Here is a 7586-nt window from a genome sequence, read left to right as displayed (position 1 = left end):
GCGTTGTGTCATATAGGGTGCATTTATACATATAAGCACATCCTCATTCCCAGGCGATGTGGGACGTCACAGCATGGGCTGGAGCATGTGCAAGCCGTTGTCACACTGAGGTCAGGGAAACAAGTAGACAACCAAGTGGTTCACCTTGAGGAGAACCCTGCTGCACAAGAAGGACATGGAAGCAGGAGCGTAGAGAAGAGAGATGCCGAGTCATCTACATTAGCTCTGACCATAGAGACTCCTCCTAGGTCGTTTATACCTAAGGCGCCTTACCCTGATAGACTTCTTGCGCCCAAGAAAGGAGAAAAGTTCGAGGACATTTTGGAGGTGTTCAAACAAGTGCAGATCAACATCCCGTTCTTGGATGCCATCCAGCAAGTGCCGTCTTACGCTAAGTTCTTAAAGGACTTGATCACCATCAAGCGGAAAACCAATGTCCCGAAAAAAGTTTGTTTGACCGAGCAAGTCAGCTCAATCCTCCAATGTAGGCTGCCTATCAAGTACAAGGACCCTGGATGTCCTACTATCTCTTGCACGATAGGAGTCAGCCACATTGAGAAGGCTCTGCTTGACCTTGGAGCCAGTGTCAATCTCCTCTCCTATTCAGTTTACTTGCAATTAGGGTTAGGAGAATTGAAGTCCACCTCCATGACACTGCAGTTGGCTGACCAGTCAGTTAAGATACCACGGGGAATAGTGGAGGATGTTTTGATTAAGGTGGACAAGTTTTATTTCCTCGTGGATTTTATAATGCTAGATACTGAGCCGATACAGAACGTTTGAGTTCAAATACCGGTGATCCTTGGACGACCATTCTTAGCTACGGCTAACGCCCTGATCAACTGTAGGACGGGGGTAATGAAGATCTCTTTCGGCAATATGACAGTGGAGCTGAACATCTTTGACATCAGCAAGAGGCCGAGGGAATGCGATGAGATCGGAAGTGCCTGCTTGATTGAGGAGATCATAGAGGAAGAATCAAGCAACAAAGACCCCCTGGAGGCATGCTTTGCTCAGTTCGGAGAGGATTTGGACTTGGATGAGTTACTTGAGCAAGAAAATGCCATTTTAGAGTTTGCTCCTCTGGAGAGCAAGGAAGAAGAGGAGGCAACAGTACCTGAGCCTCCTAAGAAGGAACTTAAGCCCCTGTCGGACAATCTTAAGTATAAGTTCCTAGGTCTAGCCGAGACTTTGCCTGTAATCATAGCTTTGGATCTACATGCTGCTCAGGAGGAGAAATTGTTAGACGTTTTGAGAGAGCATAAGGAAGCCATAGGCTGGACCATAGAAGATATTAAGGGAATCAACCCTTCGGTGGTTATGCACAAGATACATCTGGAGGAAAACACCAAACCATCGAGGGAGCCACAGAGAAGGCTCAACCCGACCATGCAGGAAGTCGTCAGAGGAGAAGTAATCAAGTTGTTGGATGCTGGCATCGTCTACCCAATCTCTGACAGCAAATGGGTGAGCCCCATTCATGTCGTGCCTAAGCGAACTGGAGTAACGGTCGTGCAGAACAAGGAAGGAGAGTTGGTCCCAACTCGAGTACAATCTGGATGGAGAGTCTGCATCGACTACCGCAAGCTAAACACCGCCACCAGGAAAGATCACTTTCCTCTTCCTTTCATTGATCAAATGGTGGAGCGATTGGCCGGGCATGAGTATTACTGCTTTTTGGATCATTATTCTGGATATAACCAGGTCCCTGTGGACCCTGAAGATCAAGAGAAGACGACCTTCACTTGTCTGTTCGGGACGTTCACCTACCGATGCATGCCTTTTGGGCTATGCAATGCACCCGCTACTTTTCAGCAGTGCATAATCAGCATTTTTTCTGACATGGTGGAGCGTTTCCTGGAGGTATTTATGGACGACTTCTCAGTCTTCGGTTCATCTTTTGAGGAGTGTTTGCATCACCTCACGTTAGTCTTAGTGAGGTGCAAAGAGAAGAACCTGGTGCTCAATTGGGAGAAGTGCCATTTTATGGTACAACAAGGAATTGTGCTCGAGCATGTCATCTCTCGTCGGGGGATAGAGGTAGACAAGGCTAAGGTAGATCTGATATCCAACCTTCCGCCCCCACGAACGGTGAAAGAGGTTCGCTCTTTTCTGGGCCATGCAGGATTTTATCAGCGATTCATCCAGGACTTCAACAAGATCGCCCGGCCCCTGTGCAAATTATTGGTGAAGGAGGCCCCTTTTATTTTTGATGAAGATTGCAAGAAGGCATTTGGGGCCTTGAAGGCAATTCTGACGTCCACACCCATCATTCGGCCCCCGAGCTGGGGTACACCTTTCGAGATCATGAGTGACGCGTCCGATTATGCCGTTGGAGCTGTGTTGGGGCAGCGCATTGACAGACTCCCCCACGTCATTTATTATGCAAGTTGAACTCTGAACGACGCCCAGCTGAATTATTCGACCACTGAGAAGAAGCTGCTGGCAGTCGTATTTGCTCTGGATAAGTTTCGATCCTACCTACTAGGATCGAAAGTCATCATCTACTCGGATCACGCGGCATTGAAGTATCTTTTCTACAAAAAGGATGCTAAATCTCGCCTCATTCGGTGGATTTTGCTCTTACAAGAGTTCGACATTAAGATTCGGGATAAGAAAGGGTTTCAAAAATGTGGTGGCCGATCATCTCTCGAGGATTACCGTGGATTTCACGGAAGAAGCCGTCCCCATCTCTGAGACCTTCCCCGATGAGCAGTTGATGCATATTGCTCATGCTCACTCACCATGGTTTGCTGACATAGTGAACTATCTTGTCACCGGTCAAATGCCTTTGCATTGGGGGCGGCAAGATAAGTCCAAATTCATGTCTGTGGTGAAGAATTTTTTCTGGGACGATCCTTACTTGTTCAAGTATTGTCCCGATCAGATCATTAGGAGATGCATTCCCGAGCCTAACAAATCCAGTGTCATCTCCTTCTGTCATGATCATGCCTGTGGAGGCCACTTCAGTGCAAAGAAGACCGCTGCAAAGATTTTGCAGTGCGGTTTTTACTGGCCGACCATCTTTCAAGACCCTCACACTTATTGTGTTTCATGCGAGAGTTGTCAGAAGCTAGGGGGTATTTCAAGCCGAAATATGATGCCCCTCAACCCGATTCTTATTGTTGAGATCTTTGATGTTTGGGGCATTGATTTCATGGGACCTTTCCCAACCTCCTTCGGCTATCTATACATACTTGTTGCGGTGGACTACGTGTCCGAATGGGTAGAGGCCGCTGCATGCAAGACCAACGACCACAAAGTTGTGGTCCAGTTTTTAAAGGACACTATATTTGCTCGTTTTGGTACTCCTCGAGCAATTATTAGTGACGGTGGAAATCATTTTTGCAACCGGGTCTTCGAGCAGCTGATGAAGAAGTATTGCATCACGCACAAGGTTGACACTCCCTATCACCCTCAGACGAGTGGACAAGTGGAGGTTTCAAACAAAGAGATCAAGATGAATTTAGAGAAGACGGTGAACCCGTCAAGGAAAGATTGGTCTCTCCGGTTGAACGATGCATTATGGGCGTACCAGACAGCTTTCAAGACACCGATTGGCATGTCACCTTACCGTATAGTGTACGGGAAAGCATGCCATCTACCTATGGAGTTGGAGCACAGAGCCTACTGGGCCATTAAGCAGCTGAATTTCGATCTCACAAAGGCTGGCTCACAGAGGAAGCCCCAACTCAATGAATTGGAATAGCTGAGGAACGATGTTTATGATTGTGCTAGGATGTACAAAGCACGGATGAAGAAGGTTCACAACCAGAACATATTGAGGTGATTTTTTGAGCCCGGTCAAAAAGTCCTTCTTTACAATCACGTTTGCATCTGTTTCCAGGGAAGCTCCGATCTCGATGGACAGGCCTTTTCATAGTTCGATCAGTGTCTTCTTATGGGGTCATTGAGATTGAGGATCCAAAAAATGGCAGCACATTCAAGGTGAACAAGCAATGACTGAAGTCATTTTTGGAGTTACAGAGCTCGGAGGTTGAGACGACCCTTTTAGAGGATCCGAGTTACTTGGAGTGATTGTCGTCAGGATGGAAAGTCTGGCTGAAGACTGAAAACTTAGCGCTTGTGGGAGGCAACCCTCATCATTTTTCCTTATCATTTGATTTTATTTCTTGTGTTTTAGTTGTGATTTTCAGGATAGTGTCTGCCTTTCAAGTTTGGGGGAGCGCTTCTCTTGCAGTGTGCCCAACTTGCATCACCATTTCGGTATTGTATCTCAAGCCACATTGGGGACAATGTGCCATTCTAGTTTGGGGGTGGGGTAGACATTTCTGTCTGTTTTCATTTAATGTTTGCTTTGTTAATACTTGCTAAAAAAAAAAAAAAACAAAAAATATATACCTTATTGTTAGTTGAGTATGGTTACATCTTACTATGGTTTGTATCTCATTGGTTTGTTTAACATGTTGAATTTTGCATATCATTAAAATCTGAGATCTTTTGACTCATCTTTGGATTAGAGAGACTTGACATGTTTAAATTGTTTATCACAAGCACATTAGCATTGTTTCTGTGGGGTATGAGATTTGAATTAAAAATTATGTGTCTTGAGATTTGTAAGATGACTTGTTGATGAAACCTTGGCTTATTGTTATATATATATATATATATATATATATATATATATATATATATATATATATATATATATATATATATATATATATATATATATATATATTAAAAAAAAAATCTGCTTAGAATAATATTACTAATTTGATTTCTCATTGAGTAACCGGGCCCCTTGCCTCATTAAGCATTGGGTGTTCGCAGAAAAAGATAAGAATTTCAACTTGGATGTTTGTTTGGCTAGTTTGACTTTGTAGCCTTTTTGACTTAAGTAATTAAGCCCTTAGGGATGTTTTTACATCTAGTGCCCTAAAACCATCTGGTTTGGGAGTCACTGGCCCAACACTCGTTACATGAGTCAATTAGAAAGCTTAATGGAGTCAAGCATTGCAGAGCCGACACAAAAATAATAAATAAATAATAATAAATGTAAGTTAAGCCTTGGTTATTTTTATCTGATGGAAGTCCTGCGAATTTTTGGATATATGTGCTTTGAGGAAAATCGAAACCCCATGACTCTATGTTATTCACACCTTACACTTTTGAACATGTGTTGTCTCAATTTTCCATCTATGAGTTGATCGATTTTTTATAACATGATAATATGATATTCATTTTGTTAAATATACTCATGATGTGTGAACCATGTATTTGAATGATGATTTTTGCTCAATTAATAATTTAGTACTTCTATGTTTGTGGGTATCATTTTTGACAAACCCTCACGAGACTTCACTCGTCCACCAGGGAGTCCTAGAGGTTTAAAAGGCTTGTTGCATATGCTAAATGCAATCGTTTCTCCCACGAAAGAGGATTTATGTTTCATGCTTTGATTTAGTTTTTCATTTTGTTTTGCTAAGGGACTAGCAAAATGTAAGTTTGGGGGTATTTGATGAGTGCCAAATATTGTGTATTTGGACCCCTTGATTTACATTAGTTAGACTTTTAGTCTTGTTATTTTCTGATGCTTTGGTTAGTTTTTGTGTTTTTTATGTTTTGTAGGTCAATAAGTGAGGAATGGCAAAATTCATGTGGAATTGCTTGGAAAATTCGGAAGTTCTAAAGAACTCGATCGATCGAACTTAAATTCGATCGATCGAATTTTGCCCAAAGTCGATCGATCGAAATTTCCTAGAATTTACTTTTGCAGAAGCGCGCCAGAACACCCAATCAGGAGCTTCTCCATGACAAAAAGCAGTTCTCCCTCTGATTTTCGCAGCAAAACACGCTGGTTTCGTGACCTTGGTTGTCTCTAGTAAGAGAGGAATCCTAGAGGGGGTTAGAGGAGTCATTTTACATGGGTTTCTAGCCCTAATTTCCTTCTATAAAAGCCATAGCCATGCCTCCTTGTTGAAAGAGTTCAGAGAACAGTAGATAGGTTTAATTTCGTGCATTTTGTAGTTTATCTTAGTAGCTTTTGTTCTTAGACACTTTCTCTTTGTAAAGCTTTTCTTTTATTTTCATGTTTGTTCTTCATTTTCTTATGGTGTTCTTAGTCATGGAAGGCTAGTAACCTCAACTAAGGTTGAGGATGAAACGTTTCCATTGATGACACTCATACTCTTGTTATATTACTTGAACATTTAATGATATATCATATTTGTTGTTCAAGTTCCATTTATTTAATGCTTTATCTTTTGCAATGAATGTGGTTGGTGGTAGATATAGGACATTTAATGTGTTTCAACCGATGGATACATTGTTTTATCGGTTTGAATGATAATATCCATTGTGATTTGTTCACTGAATGGATACATTAGATGATCGATTTGATTTCAAATGGGTACTCTTTGTGATTTATCTTTGAGTTGGATTCATTTAATGGTTCTAGAGTTTGTGGTTAAGAAATTTGAATGACATCCAAAGCTTAATGTTCTTTGGGTGCTCAAGTGGGAACCAAGAGTGTGAGTTGTTGGATTTGGTTTGGTAGATTCCTTAGCCTTAGTTCCTTTTTATTTGCATATTTCACTTCATCTCTTTGCTAAGTGCTTTTGTTCTTGTTCAATCGTCAAACCTTTGGAACTAGGTTAAAATGAGGTTGATTAAACAAGACACTGATTTTTAACCATTTCCCTGTGGGATCGACCTCGCACTTGTAAAACGCTATATTACAAACGATTCGTGCACTTGCGAGTACATTAAAATTTTCACAAAAGTTGTGCAGATAACCCAAAGTCTAGCGACGCAAAACATGGAGATGCATTGCGACATTGATGGTGGCGATTCTGAATTCAATTTCGAGAATCCGTATCACAATCCTGTTATGGTTTGGGAACAACTTGTTCAGGATGAGTGGCAGGGAAACTTAGGATTCATAGTTGAGGTTCTATAATTTTCTGGCACTCTCACCGCCTTGATTATTGTTAGTAAGACTCAAACCCATCTACCAAATCTATTTCATGTAGAAGAGGAAGCAAAGATGAATTATTGAGGAAGATTTTTCTATAGATTGGGCCTCTCCACCAATATATGACATCTATCCTGATGAAGAGGATCTATTAAATGAGGTAAATTTATTTCTTGATACCATAAATTTTTTTGAAGAGAATGATGTCTACCGTATGTTTGATGAAAGTCCAAATAATGAAATATCTCAATGGAGTCTTGAGAAAATTAATTAGGTTGATTTTCTTGGGATTGAAGATTTTTTGTCAAATTTTCCTAAACAAAATCTTGATGTTGATGTTGGTTTTGGTTTTGGCATGTTGGAGGAAAATTTGATTTTTTGTGATCAAGAAAGAATTGATCATCTTTAGAAAATTTTTACAGAGAGTGAATTTATGACAATCAATTAAGAGCTTGTGAAAAATATTGTCTCAAGATGGTGCGAGAAAATTCATATCGATTATTCAGAATCAAGTTGTGATGGGTTGCACTCTGTTTCTTCCGGCATCAAGTTATCAAGCACGGGATGGAACGAATTGATTGGATATTTGGAAAATCGAGGCAAAGACCACGTGAACTTGAGGGCAAGCTTTTCCCAACCCATGGAGACT

General features: G+C 41.2%; 1 pseudogene; it reads left to right on the top strand.

Moving 5' to 3' along the window:
- Window positions 1-1383: 1383 nt before the first annotated feature.
- On the top strand, window positions 1384-6922 carry LOC133852531 (uncharacterized; annotated as a pseudogene).
- The last annotated feature ends 664 nt before the right edge of the window (window positions 6923-7586 follow it).

The sequence above is a fragment of the Alnus glutinosa genome, chromosome 12 (assembly GCF_958979055.1).
Source record: "Alnus glutinosa chromosome 12, dhAlnGlut1.1, whole genome shotgun sequence".
Classification (NCBI taxonomy): domain Eukaryota; kingdom Viridiplantae; phylum Streptophyta; class Magnoliopsida; order Fagales; family Betulaceae; genus Alnus; species Alnus glutinosa.
This window is presented reverse-complemented; position numbering and strand designations above follow the sequence as displayed.